Source organism: Excalfactoria chinensis, chromosome 5 (assembly GCF_039878825.1).
Source record: "Excalfactoria chinensis isolate bCotChi1 chromosome 5, bCotChi1.hap2, whole genome shotgun sequence".
In the NCBI taxonomy this organism is placed as follows: Eukaryota; Metazoa; Chordata; class Aves; order Galliformes; family Phasianidae; genus Excalfactoria; species Excalfactoria chinensis.
Window position 1 is genome coordinate 55,460,266 of NC_092829.1, and position 15,611 is coordinate 55,475,876.

At 39.1% G+C, this 15,611-nt stretch overlaps 1 protein-coding gene across 3 annotated transcripts in view; it reads right to left on the minus strand.

Annotated features, from left to right (window-relative positions):
- Positions 1–15,611, minus strand: part of ANO3 (anoctamin 3) — a 110,222-nt gene that overhangs the window by 78,002 nt on the left and 16,609 nt on the right. Inside the window, exon 1 of one of the 3 annotated variants that reach the window (XM_072337220.1) lies at positions 11,210–11,918. The exons of 1 other annotated variant lie outside the window; for it this stretch is intronic. The gene's annotated coding sequence lies outside the window, so the exon portion shown is untranslated. Of the gene's footprint in view, positions 1–7,218; positions 7,237–11,209; positions 11,919–15,611 lie in introns of those variants that run through there. One more of the 3 variants, XM_072337221.1, reaches the window with a different exon arrangement.

Here is a 15,611-nt window from a genome sequence, read left to right on the forward strand (position 1 = left end):
CAAGTTCTCTGTTGTATGTCCTTGTTGGTGACAGAACAAACAACAGCTGCTCATGGACAACAAATTGTCCAGTTTTCCTAGATTTATGCTTGCAGCATCAGGCATTAAGATTGTTAGCAGTCATTTGAACATCTGGACATGTTCACTCACTAAATCCTGAAAGTTTTCCTTTATGTTAATTGTAATGCTCATTAAGACTAAATTGCAGTAACACAACAATTCTTCAAATTCCTACTTTTCCTACGGATTCACGGGGGAACAGTAAATGATCCAAGTACGCTTGTCTAGGCGAGTCAAACTGATGATGCTTTATTGACAAGAAATAAGGGGAATAAAAGATATGACTTATTGTCACTCTACATGAAAGACTCTTTGCCAGCATGCTCAGAGTCTGCCTTTGCCCAGTTCACAGAGCTCAGAACTTCCCCTGTCATCAACCCACCACAGAACTGACGTGCTTTACTATCTGCATTGCCCTTCTCTTTTTTCTTGCTACTCGAAGTTCAATATCTTGTTTCTCTTTTTGGAAGCATTTGAAAGAAACTGCTTGCTACAGGGAAGGAGTTTCTTGGAGAACTTGCTCTTCCCATGGAAATATGGACACTGAAAGAGAACGCCTCAATGAATGCTGAGAACTGAGCTTTCTGTGTCAAAAACGAATTGGTTTGTCACAAAATGACAACTCACTGTGCTTCACTTAACTATTAAAAGCAACATGGCAAAGATTTGAGAAATACCAAGGAAATAACTGGAATAGGAAAATAATATCCCATCACTTATTAGTAGCACATATTTCTTGTCTCACACATTTCCAGCTGGTTATTAAATCTTACAACGTATGTTACAACTAACACGTGTCGGCCAAGCCACTGGGTCCTCTCAAAAAGTTCTTTTTGAACAAAGGTCACACTTTGTTTAATTCAGCATTAATTCAGTTTGAATATTATGAAACTGATTCTTGGCATATATATATATATATACATATATATATCCATGTATATTCAGAGGGCATGACAAAAGGCGAGCATTTTCTCAAATGCTAAGTGTAAATGTACATTTTACCACCACGAGGCCTTTTGTTTCACGACTTTCCCAAGCTCACACACCACGCTTTGCTCAATTCAGTGCTAATTTGAGGTTAAGGCAGACAGAGGTGAGCTCCCGTTGCCTCCAAAGGTATCATAGGTCATTAAATAATTATGAGAGGACAGGACTCTGCTTCTGAATGCTCCTGAAAGGAAGGCTCTGTGCCAACAGCACATGCAGGGGCACTGGGCTATGGCCCCAGTCTTGTCCCGCTCAAACACAGCTGCACCAGGCAGTGTCTGCAATGCTGCCCAGACAGGTTTATGAGACCAAATCTATGCCAGCTAGAGGAATGGATGCTCCATAATAATAGAGAAAGAGATGGATTTGGTAATTATGCCGGATAGCTTTAACACTCAGTTTCTTAAGCAGTCATATATGATCATTAATCATGGATCCTACTGTATCATTAGAACTGCTGGCAAAAAGACGTTTCCATCCTTATAGAAATCACTGTATGTAACAAGATGAATCATTTTATTACCCCCAAAATATAAGGTAATGCAAATAATACACACCGCCATTCAATTTCAACAACAATTTAAGTGATCCGTATATTTTAAAGTGTACAATTCTTTTATGAGACTTCCTCAGTTTAAATGGAAATTACTTCCTTTGCATATTCCTCTGTGCCTTTTAATACAGGTTTCTCAACACAAAGGAGCTTCTGCTTGTGCAGAATGAGTCACAACACAATAATCTCATGGCACATTTACACACAGTTGCATGACCTGCCTTAACAATGCAAATTTAATATGTTAATCCGTTCTGTGCTGGAGTGTCCCAGTCCAGTTCCACGACTTGTGAGCTTTGGTGGCATTTGCTGTTGCATGCCAATGCTTACTCATCTCTGACACACCATCAGCTTGTGGCTGACAAATAAATAGGGTCACTGAACTGATTTATTGCAATTATTCCTCTTCCTTCCCCTCTTCTATGCAGGGGTGTTTTGTCGAACCTGGACCTTTTCAACTGCAACATTACAATACTTAATATGATACGGATATTTGGAACTGCTATAAAAGACAAGAAGACTTGTCAAATTTATGGGAGATTTGGGATTTCAAGGAAGGAAATCCTAATGACCAGCAGGAAATTTTTGGAACATGGTGAAGATGATTACCGTGCATGTTATAGCAATATTAGCACAGCAGAAAGAGCATTGAAACAAAGGCTTAAGACAGCTATCAGGCAGGCAAGATCATGACTTGAAAAATAGTATGTTTTTTTCTGTTTAAACTGCATCTAATTCATCCTTCCCTGCAGAACGTTTCCCTGGCACTTAGCATGCATATGGATATGAACACAGCATGACTAAAGAAATTTCCCACCTAGGAGAAAAGGGTGCTTAAAGTTTATGGTTTGATCAAATCTTGCCTTTTATTTTAGCACTTCTGCCTTAGAGAGTGTTTCTCCTGAGGGAAAACAGGGGATTCCCACTATGTAAGCAAATCCTCCCGTGGCTCAAAGCCAGTATAGCCAGCTGTACTGCATCTCACGGCTCCCTGGAAGGGCAGGCAGGAAGGATGGAGCTTCAGCGTGATGAGCTTTCCTGATGGTTAAATCAGCATGCACAATTTAATGCACACTTAACTTTCTGCCAAGCTAGAAAAATTCCAAACAAAACCAGCTCTCAGGTTTTGGCCACTAGAAACAAAGAAGTGGAAGACTCTCCTATGCCTCATTCTGTGAAATATAGTTAATAATTCTATTAAGAGCAGGGAAAAAATCATTTTACATTTCACGAGCTCTGAATTGTATCTGAGGGAAGTCTTATAGGTAGCCCATATGCAATGTTAGCATAATACTGGAAGCAGACTCAGGAAGACTTGATAGGTGCCAATGTAAAAATGAATAACCTAAGAACTATTGCCCATTTAATCCAGCACAAATCTTAGCTTGAAGCAGGAGTAATTACTACAACAGTCAAATCAATAGCTTTATAGAGTATATAATGATGTCCACAATCACACAGATCTCATCAACATCAACAACACACAGACCTCACCAACAGCTCACATAATCAAAAGCATTTCTTGATAAAAGGACTTTCTGAATCATAAAAACCAAATTCAAATGCAACACATAACTAATTAAAATGAAGCATCATTCAAGAAGCACAGTGAGAACCTGAAGTTTCAAATGCCAGCGTCATCATTATTAGACTGTCTAATAAAATATGATACAAAGAAAAGATTGCAATAGATTTTGTGACACTTACAATTCTACATATTTCTACAGAAGAATAAATCAGCTCCATTCTGAAGAGCACAATAACACGTAGGTTTCACTAACCGATGGGTGTAACAGGCACTTACTGCTAATGAATACACTTAGTCGGACTGGCAGCTGCCAAGAAAAGAAAAGAAAACCTATACATTATCATTTCTCTATTAAGCTCTGGGAAATCGTAACTAAAAGACAGATAATAGTGAAGAAACAATAGGTTCCTTTAACTAGTTCTCATCTGTTTGAAGTACCACAGCAAATACTGAGGATATTCAGTTTCACGTAGCTGATTTATAATCAAGAGAGCTTATGAACTCCGGGTTTCTAAGGCTTGTTTTCAGATTGTCTTTTCCATTATGAAATGGGCAGGTCAACATTATTTCTTTTAAATGTTCAAACACAGCCACTGCATGATTAAAACTCCTAGGCTAGCCAGTAAATGCCTTCTGAACAAGCGTAATGGACTGTGATGATATTTTTCACTGTCAAACCACACCACACGTTAAATTGATTCATGAACGTGTTCATGATATAATGAGATTTAATAATATTATCAATCATGCTTTTGAAGACTGTTACCATTTAATACCATTATTTTGCCCCTTTTTGTTTGGTTTTGAATTTACGAGCACCGTGAAAGAGGAATATAAACATTTAGGTACGCTGTATATATCATACTTTCATCAGATTCAGATTTCCTAAGGTAGATGCATGGTAGGTAGACAAAGTTTTAAAGCCATCTTTTCTCTCTTTTTAAATGTCATTTTTATTTCAGAGGAGTAAACTTCAACAACTCCAACTTCTCAAGCTGTAAATTCAAGCATAACTATCTCCTAACAAGAATCTCCCACAGGTACTAACCTATACTTTAATGTGAAAAGTCCCAGCCTGTTTACTCTCTAGCAAGACATGTACTCCACGTAGAAAGCAGCACTATTTCCAGCATCAAAACAGGCTGCAGTGATTTCTCTCCTTCTTGATGAGCCATTATTTCTTTGTCACTTGCAAAATAACTTTTTTGTCACCTTTGTATTTTTCAAATGCAACAGAAAGAATAATGTTTTCACTGTTTTCACAGCGTTTTCTTCCTGTACGTTTCCAGCCAGCCTGATATATCCTTTGCATTTGATATTAAATCATGAAATGAATCTTAAATCAGGCTGTAACAGGCATTAAAGGCATTCTTAAAGAAGTAGTCAGTTGCAGGCTTCACCATTTAAATAGATCAGTTGAACCAAACCACCTCAGTAAGAACAGGGTTAAGGGAAGAGCCAGGCTGATTTATGCTTTTAACTTCACAAGTGATCACTGTGTTTACCTTCAGAGAACATTCTGACACAAAGGGCTGCTGTTAAAGTGATGATCTCATCAATGTATGACATCCTTTCTCTTCTCAATGACAGTGAAGAAAAAAGAATAGCTTGGTTTGGAAAGGACCTCAAAGATCATTTGGTTACAGCACCCTGGCAGGGGGCAGCATTACTACCCAATAACAGATGGTTAAATCCCAATTTCTGCTGCACTGAAACCAGATCCAGCAGCATCCCTGAGAAACTGCTCTTAGGAAAAGTCTCCAACTCCTTCACTGAAATGCTCGTTGTTGACTTGTGCTCAATTTAGGGCTCTGCATACTGCTGCCTTAAGGACTTTATATATGCTTCCAGGTCATTACTCCATTACTAAATGCAGCAACTTGAGTTAAAAGTGATCCCGAGAGGATTCTGCTGGGAAAGAAACTTAATGATAACCGTTCTAGTATTCACAAGTTTTATATTTGGGGTTGCATTTGATATTCCCATCAGCACGGAACTCTTTTGCAGCCCCTTAGGACACCATCCTCACACAGAAAAGTAAACCAACAACGCATCAAAACTAAAGATCTTACAGGGGGTTTAAGATATTTCTCCCCTTGAAGTCATTTTTGGAAGCAAGCTTTCCCTTTCTGGAACTCTGATTGTAAACTTCAACTAAATAGGCACATCCTTATTTTTGTTGTTAACTACAAGAAATGTAGAGTAAAACAAAGCCACAAGGAAACCAAAGACCTACTACAGTGTTTTCCTGGAGAAGTTAGAACTACATTTCTTCACTACATACCTCTTGAACTGGGTCCAGTGAAGAAAAGACCTATTTCCTCGTGGAAGCAGCAGGAAATTCAGCAGCAGAATTAGCAAACTACCAGCACCTGCATAAAACTCTCTTCCTAAATTTAGCATAAGTCTGTCCTTGATCCCACACGGTGCCTATCAGAGCAATTCCTATAACAATCAACTTGAGAAATAAATGAGGTCTATTACGTTAAACAACTTTACCATGGTAAAAATTACACAAATAACTCAGAGGTTGAAAGAATAAATAATAAATAAATATAGCCAGGTTTTCATCTAGGATTGTGAAGTATTTGTCCCAAATTGCAAGATTTATAGAAGCAGCCAATAAAATGCCAATATTTAAGGCTCATGTATAGTGCAGTGTCTCTCAGCATGCTATTGCACCTGGCACTCATTGAATTAAGAAAGAAGGAGAACACTATCACAGATTGCCACGTAGACACCAGTAGCTCTTAGCAGAAGTCTTCTACGTCCCTGCGTGGTACGGACTGTCATATAAACAGACAAATCTGGCAGTATTCCCATCCAAGAATAACTGCATTACCCCCTTTGGAATTAATATGGTTTAGCTTACTTCAGAAGAAATCGCATCTTCACCCTTTACCCCTATTTGCTAGATTATCCACAGTAGGCCCCAGTGTATTCACCTCTGTATATCCAACTGAAATCAAAATATGAATATATTATTTTTATTGGAAGAAAAAAAAAAAGTTGGTTTATTTATTTTTGAGGAGTGTTAAAATGCCAGGAATAAAGGGATTCTTGGTCTACAAAAAACTGTACTGAGTTAAACACAAATTGGGATGTTGCTTTAAGCACCACACCAGTAAGGCGAGATGCAAATCAAAGCAGCTACATTGCTAAGTACTGTTCCTTTTGTACAAAACACTAAGACCCTGCAAACATCACTACGTGCTTCCCTGACATTGCCTGTGTTTGTGAGATGTACCTTTAGCAATTTCAAACATCTGATCATTCCTGGTACAGGTGAGGACAAACTTAGTTTTAAAGTAAAAGAAAATAATTCAGACAGAGTGGTTTTTCTTTCTTTTTTGGTTGCCACGGTGGTCTACTTGCCATCAAAAGCACAGTTAAGTCAATAGCTCTAAATAAGGGCTGCAGTCTAAAGCCTTAAGCAGTGCCTTCCACAAAGCCTGCCTTCAGGAATATCTGGTCTTACATAACTTTAACAGAACGAGATTTGTGCCTGACTCATCAGTAATAATTCCCATGAAAATAAAGCAAAATATTTTTGTGCCTAATTGAATGTGGGAATTAAAAAGCTCCAGAAGTCTGGATTATCTCCAGAGCTGTAACAAACATTTCTGCCAGAAAAATATCAGAAATCTAATAAAGTACATGTTCTCCCCAAACACAGTAACACTGGACACATCTCTAGAAGGGTCTATTTTCACCTCAAAGTAGGCTATTCCACAGCCTTTGTTCTTGAAATCCCAAAAATGCTTTCTGAGAGCATCCTCGGGAGACCAGAAGCAGTACAAGTGAGTTGATTTTGCAAGAATATAATGAGGTTAAGGAAAAGGAAGAAAGTGCATTACTGTGTTTTAACAGAGCAAGACGGCGCTTAAACGCACCAAGCATAAAATGAATAGGAGCCCAGTGTTTTGAGGCCAATTATCACATTTATCTGTTAGCCAAATGAAGGAGAATATCTATCAGGAGGGAGCAGCCTAAGAAGGAACAGAAGACAGGATGTCAGTGCCTCACTTTTACAACCGAGGGGCTTTACTTCCTTCTCCATCCAGGTGAACTGTGAAACGCCATTACTCACCACCTTCACTCTGTCCATTGGTCCGCAAGAAGGCAGAAAGTCAGCAGCAGTGTCTCACCATCCAATTCAGAGCTTCCTCTGACAGCTCTGTGCCGTTCCCTTAGGCGCTGTCACTGTCACACAGAGCAGAGCTCAGCACTGCCCTCCATACCCTGTAAGGAGCTGCAGCCTCCATGAGGGTTCCCCTCAGCTCCGGACCAACAAAACAATGCAACCTCAGCTGCTCCTTGTGCTGCTTGTCCTCTACAACCTTCACCATCTTTGTTGCCCTCCTTCAGATGCTCTCTAATAGTTTTATGTCCCTCTTAAATCATCTTGAATTTGCATTTTAATTCCAGAAATTGACCCCAAAGCCAGAGCACGCACAACTGATTGCACATCAGGTTCAATTTCCAGTTCAAAGGAAACCAACAAGTATGCTGATCACATTCTGTTGGAAATCTGATGCCTGCCAAATTCTGGTTGAGAATTCCAGTTAGGTAGAAAGGGGTCTGAGGAACAACTTGACTGAGCCTTGCAGCATTCCCATGGGAAACTGGTGCAATGAAACTGAATGACAATCTGATTTCATGCCAACAGACAGAAGGGATTTGCTTTGCTATATTATTCTGCTACGGATTATATCTGAGTATTTTGGAAAGTGTTCATAAAGCCAGCATTCTCAGGGAAATATCCAAATAGTTTTGATGAGGATTAGTGTATGCCTGGCAAACGGATTGGTGCAAAAGAAGAGATTGTGGAAAAATGAAATGCTATGAATGTTAAAGTCAAAAAAAGAAAAAAAATACAAAAATTCAAGTTTAACATTTTGCCAAATAATAATGATAAAAAGAACTGTCTGCACCTTTTCACATTTTCATAGAGTTAAGGAGATCAGTGCAGACAGTAACTGCCAGTTTTACATGAACAGACAATATAGCAGATGCTAATAGCATTGTGTACTGTTAGAGATAGGCTTTTGTGCACTGAGCAGAATGGATGGGTCTTGTAAGGAAAGTGGGAGTCCTGTAAAATCTGAGTGTAGTTACTCATGGCCAAGTAGGTCACAAAAAGCCCAAGATATGAGAGAAAGCACTGAAATACAAATGAAACTTCAATGGCTGTAAGCAGTAAAACACGTAAACTTATTGAAGTAAAAATGAAATCTGGTATAAGATAGCAGTAAATCATTATACATGTATTAAGGTAAAGGAATATTGTCAGGAAAGCTCAACTCCTACTGCCATACCACCACCATCTGCTTCTGATGTTGGGGACCAACATAATAAATTGGAGGCATTACTTTCTGAGCAGCCGTCTTATTTCTCTTTTAACCTTCATTTATCTTGTCGCCTGTCTCATAATTGGAATAAGCTAAGGAACTTCTCTAGCGCCTTTGTAATGATTTATGCATACTGTCCATGCCAATGAAAGGTACATGAACTTTCTGTAGGGTGCACCAACCATATGTCTTGTCCCTGGGGAGATGCTGCTGTACCTTGCCCATCTGTCCTCACATGCTCAGGGGCCTTGGCCATACAAGCAGGAGCATTGCTCACAGAATGCAACCCAGCAATGAGCCCAGCCAGGGCATTCAATCTGTGCACACCACATGTGACACAGAAATATATATTTATATCTGGGGAAAAAAAAAAAAAAAGTATATTTTTGTCAGTTGCAACCAAAAAGAAAAATCTTGCTCAAAAATATTGGGATAAACACATTTGCTAATGTTAAAAAGAATTCTGACATTTTCACTGAATAAATATCTTGCCCACATGTTTTAGAATGGGATATATGAATTTGTAAAAAGCCTTCCTTTTAAAATGTGCAGAAAAATACTCCCACACTTGGTGAAAGCATAAACTCCCCAAAATCTCCTGTAATTTGTCTCCATAATTTGCACCAAAGATATGAATTCATCCATTCCATACTCCATATTTTAACCTTGTGCCCGACTGTCGTGGTTTTATGATTTTATGATACACTTTCCCTTTTTCCTTCTTCCATGGCACATGGGTCTGTGGAACCCCTGCCCCATTAGTTGCACAACCAGGCCAACCTGGTCACAGAGTTATCTCTAGATCTATCTGTGTCTGTGACACCTACAAACTCACACATGCTGTAACCTGTCATTTTATCCAGCTTTATTCATACTCACATTGGAGATCCATGTGATAAGAAACTAAAAGCCAGATGCCAGGATCCGAGAAGCAAAAAGAAACAACACAGACAAAAACAACTAAAGAAACACGTGTCTGCAGTGAAACAGACTGGAAACGGAATCCTGCTTAAAAAAAAAAACAACTCTGGAGATAGAAATGCAAACATTGGTTATTACGAATTATTGAATTATTTTTCACAACCTCTTCGGATCACAGGGATCTGAAGATGGTCAGTTGTACACACCAGTGATGAGAAGCAATGCAGAAAGACAAGTGGACACAAGCATGTATTTCTGAGGGCCAAACCAGATCACACAACCTGAGTTTCTCACTTAAACAGAACAGAACTTGCTGATGGAAGACAAGTATGCAATACAACATCCATCTTGAGTTAGTACAGCTTTTGATGATACTTTAAATGGTAGAGCTAGGTGATGGTTAAACTTGATTTTCAGGTCTTTCCCAGATTAAATAGCTCAATGATTCTATCCTACAGTTCTTTAATCCGTGGGATTGAGTGCACCCACAGCAAGTTTGGGGATGTCACCAAGCTGTGTGGTGTGGTTGGCACTCTTGAGGAGTGGGATGCTATCCACATTAGCCTAGGCAGGCTTGAACAGTGGGCCCAGGAGAACATCAGGAGGTTCCACAAAGCCAAGTGCAAGGCCTTGCGCCATGGTCATGGCAGCCCCACTATCAGCACAAGCTGAGGCACAAAAGGATAGAGCACAGCCCTGCTGAAAAGGACCTGGGGGTACTGGTGGAGGGCAAGCAGTTTGCCCTCACGGCCCAGAAGGCCAATGTGAACACCCTGATGGAGCTGTACGTGTCCCTGTTCATTGCCGAGTTCTACTAGATGACCTTAAACTTTAACTGCCCCTTCTAACTCAAAAGATGCCACGATTCTCTACAAGAATTCTGATTTCAGACTTTTAAAGCTGTCATAGGTTATGAATATATATATGTGTGTATATATATATATATATAGTCTTTATCATTAAAAATGTATGATGCTACAAATGTATTGAAATACTTAGCATTTAAGAATGGAAAAACGATCACTTAGTCTATAAAGGATATGGGACTGAATTAAAGTGAGCGCATGATCAACAAAAAAGCATTGAACAAACTGGGATTATTTAGGCAAGTGAAGAATGATGATGGCAGACATGATAAGAGTTGTCAGCTGCATAAGCTTATGTGCTTGAGAGAGCCATCAGTGGTCTTCCATCTCCACAGTGGTCAGGAAGCATAACAGTGAGCTTATAACAAGAAAACTAGCTAAGCCCCATATTACAGGCTAGATTTCTTAACAGGCAAAATTACTTGCCCTAAGACAGTGTTCAATGACATTTTAAACAACTACCCCTCTTCTTATTTAGAACAGACTGAAAAAATATGCATAAGAAATAACATAGTAATCACAACTTAAGATAACTTAATAGCCTAGAGATCTCTCCATTCCAGTCTTGTGCAGGGATATTCGTTAACAGGTCCCCTTCAAGCTTGCCTGCCTAGGTGTGCTGGCAGCAGCCCAGACTTCCGCATCACCCAAGAGTGTTTGAATGAGTCCGCTGATTTTGCAGGCTCTTTTATAGCCAACTGCCATTGAGCTGATTAAATGTGGCAGGATGTACTATACGGTAACTGCAATTAAGGCTTCAGAAAGCACTTAATATTCTGGCATTTCTTAACTGATTAGCACTGTACGCTCTGCAAAAATAATGTAATGGTATAGAAAAGGAATTCTAGTAATAACTGAATTAAAAGAGTTAACACAGCATTATGTGAATACAACATGAAAAGCATCAGCTATTTACAATTTACAGTGCTAGTAATTCCCTTACCTTTTAAAATCTTTACTGCATCCGAGGTAATGCCATGAACTCCTTAGTTTTAGCTCAATGCACTGAGATTGCCTCTTCTAGTTTCCTTTTACCTGGCATTAATCTAAAATCAATATATTATTTTTAAATTGCCTTCAACAAATGATTCGAGAAAGTTCTTTTCCAGCCTCTGGTACCCAAAGTTGAAGAAACTGCTGTGACCTAGAGAAATAGAAAAGACTGAGGAAACCAAAGGAGCTCATCTCTGCAGACGTGCTCACGTGGTGCTTTTAAAGGCTTGATACAAGAAGCCAAATCATTCCTTCCAATGTCCTGGTTCTTACAATACGTCCATTAGGGTTCACCGCCTTACGCGCTTCATCCTCGCAACCAAAAATGTTCTACAGGCTTTAACTCCTTCAGCTGTAGAGCAACCTTCCAGCAGGAATTTAAGGAGTGGGGTATGTTTATTTTGATTTTCTTGTACGCTTTCACAGCTGAAGGCCAGCCAATCTTCCTTTCTGTTTAACTCGCTAGTTCTCTTCTACCTTCAGAAAACACAAATGAGTTTGCTGCTGAGCTCTATGATAAGCGAATCCTTAGCCATAAAAAAATGCATACAGAATTTCATGTGAGGATTTAATATCTCATCATGAGAAGCAGTCAAATAATTGCTGGCTTTAAGAATGCCTAAGTACTTATCTAAAAAAGTGACACTAATGGCTTCAAATCTCTTTGTGCAGACTTGTAATATCTATTTATAGGCTCATATGCATTTCAAAATGCCTTGAATACCGTCATGGTAACAAATACTTAACAAAAAAAAAAGCGAAACACTACATGCATAGCGCTGAGAAAAACAGAATCGCAGTATATTTAGTGAAGTGGTACTTCTCATGTATGAAGAGTAAACCTGATTACAGAAAATCATTCCAAATCTGCTAAAGGAGAACTAAAGCACTGAATGAAGCTGCGATCACTCCTAATATTATAAACGAACACTTAAGATGAAATCGTATTACCCATTGCTGATGCAGAGATGGGTGAAGATAAGGGTTCAGGATCAGAAAAACTAGGTTTCTTGCATGCCTGTCACCAGCTGGATAGAAAATCCCTGATGAAAGGAGAAACATTAGAGTCCTTTACAAAAAAAACTGATTCAAAGTCTATATACACTGAGAAGTATTCACTGCAGAAAAACAAAGGTCATTGCGAATTAAACTGTGCTCACCAAAATCATCCTATATTCTTCTCTGCGTACAGGAGGGCTTAACTCAGTGTTTGAAAAACAGCCAGAGTCCTGCAGAATACACAGCACTAATGAAATACTACAATCCAACGCCCAAGTCCATATATTATATCCTTTTTCTTGTTTGAGGCATACATTCTTAAAGCTACCTATTGGTTTTGTCTTCAGAAATCATGATATTTATCTTACATATCCAAGATGCCTGAATTTAATTCTGATTGGAATTAGAGATTTTCAAGCCTAGATACACAAGCAATTTGTCACCAGGTAGTGTAGAAAGTAGGTGGCTTCAGGAGGGAGGCGATCTGCAATGTGCTGCGGCACTCCAGTACCAAAGCTATTGGGGGCTAAGCCTTGTGCCTACTGCCTTGCCGCCTTCATCTCCTGCCCCAGCAAAGCTTCCTGGCTGGGTAATGATGCAACTGAGAAATACAATGGTGTTCATGCTTTCTACTCACCCAGAATTTAAACCTCCAGCAAACACCTTCACACTCCTAAAGCAAGAAGGTCCACAAGCCATCACACTGAGATATATTTCTGTTCTCTTTGACTGTGAATCACAGGTGCAGACTGTGATAATAAACATCTACTGCAAAACACAATTGAGTAGAATTCATGAGTCCACTTAACCATGACTTCACTACGATCAGGACTTTCACTGTGATGGAAGGATAGAAATACTGAGGCCTACTGTACTAAAGCTGATGTCAAACAAGAACAGCATTTTCTCTTAAAGTTCCTATGGAGACAACACTAAGAGCTTTTGCTGGAGATTGGCTGCATTTTTTTTATCAACACTGTGGACCATTAGGAGAGATTCCTAATACTTTTATACAAAAGGAAATGTTTATGTGTTCCAAAATTCAATGACCTTTTTTTGCTTTTCTGATCACTTTATGAGAATTTCTGCCAATCACAAGTTAAGAGCCAGATTTTGGTTACGCTTGTGGCCCAGCACCACTGTCCGCTCAGCCAGTGCATTCCGAAGGCACGACAACATCAACGCATTGGTGTGAAAGCAGAAAAGGACTGCAAAAAAGAACTCAAAATCTGAGGAAGCCTGAGTGTGCTGCTCTCCCCTTTGGGTATTAGCACAGACTGCACTATTATGGGTATTTCTTCCACTGGGAGAAAACACAATCTCAAGTGCAGCCAACACGGAGTCATTTAAGCAATCACTTCTTACTCTTCATGAATTTCCAAGCTCAGTGACTTCGAGCACTATTATTTTAGCTTATCATTGGTGAAGAGCACATTCAGAAGAAAAGAAGGAAAGGAAGGGAGAACTTCCTGGGTTAAATTTGGAATGCTGGCTATATCCTTTTATCCCATTTACTCTCTGACATCTCTCTTTCCACATAGGAAGGAAGCACATTTGTGGACCGCTTTTAAAATCAATTATGTATGTATTTTTCAAGCTCTTTTCTTTGAAAGACAGGTCAGAACACACAGCTAAGTGGACACATGTTTTTGAGAAAGACAGCTGGAGCTGCTGTTTGGCACTCTGCCATCATATATATTTAAAGCCCGTTCTTATTCTCTTAAACGCTAATATCAGCCCTGAGGAGACTTTGCTTTTACGCTGAGTTATAGTCACTGTTATGTAACTTGTTCTCCTTCGGTATCCTTCTAAAGCATGGAGTGAAACAAGGCTGTTCAGATTCATACATACCTGTACAAATGCTTCCCCTTGCCTTTCCATACAACTCATTTTTGTGCCTAGATTTAAAGCCATGACTGCTGCCCGATGGCTGGCAAAGGGCACTTTGTATGCAAGGTACCCTTCTGAGTAAAGTGAGATAAATCTGAAACAGATGCAGTGCTCAGAATTACATCATTGACAATTCCTACTTCACTGGTATATTGCTTCTGTGAGAAATCGGATCAAACAATGTCATGTATAAGATGCAAATGAGATATTATAAATGACTGTCATTAATATTATCTGGTTAGTAGATACGGTATTTCTATATTTCATTATAGTCCTTTAGATTAGAATGGATATTTTAAAACTAAATGCATTTGAATGACTGCAACCCTTATTTGGTGTCTGACACACCACACAGAAATTACACTCTTATGTAATTGCAGTGGAGAAAGGTGGAAGCTTTTTCACCAGCTTGAGAGGAACTGCCATGCATTCTCACATCCAGCATACAGAACATAGCCACAATCTCTTCTGTATTAACAACATTCAGGCTAAAATTCAGCCTTTGTATTTAGGGAGCTGTGACAATCATCCACACCATATAACAAAAAGAAATGAATCGAGCAAGTACCCTTCTCTGAGCTAGCAGCTAAAACCACAATACAGCCCACCTGCACAGCAGGATCATTACTGTTCACTTTCACAAACGTTAGTGGTATCAGATAATTACTGATTTGATTCTTTAATACAAAACCTGTCTGTTTGTTTGTTTGTTTACCTCATTCCTTAACACAGTCTGTGTGCTGCAAGTGCTGCTCCCACAGCTCCCTTCTGTCCCCATGGTGTTTCGCCACAGTGCTTTGCTCTGCAGTAATGGAATTGTGACTGTGCAACAACCAAGAGAATGTCCTGAAACAACTTCAGTTCTAATTAATACTGCCCAATATAGATTCCATATTCTGAGTTGATTACACCAGCAGATACTTCATGGTTCCAAAGGCTCATTTTACATGCTTTCAGCGGCTTGTTGCTGCTCCTCTTGGCACTTAGTTGAATGGTAATTTTGTAGCCTTTATCTACTTTTAACCCTCAAGAGAGCGCCCCAAAATATTTTTAACTATTATCAGTTAGGAAATAAGATTATTTTTAAGTCTTATTTCTAATATAAGATGGGAAAAGACAGATAAGGGGAATGCATTCTAGTTACTTGTCCTTTCCTAACTGGTATGTTTCCTACTTGCATCTAGCAACACATATACATATATGTAAAATATCTATCTGCATATAGCAAATGCAATAAAAGCAAAACTGTTTTTAGCGATTTATTTTGCAGCATACCCATCAACAACCCAATCAGGCATCTGAAGCCACCAATATGCATGCAATAACTCTGCTGTCAACAAAGAACTGAGTTCAGTCTTGAGGGAACGCAACATGTTTATTATTATTATTTTCATCATTATTTCTTTAAGTACTCTATATACTGGCAGCTTGTTTTTCTGCTGCTGCAGCATTGCTTTTTCTCT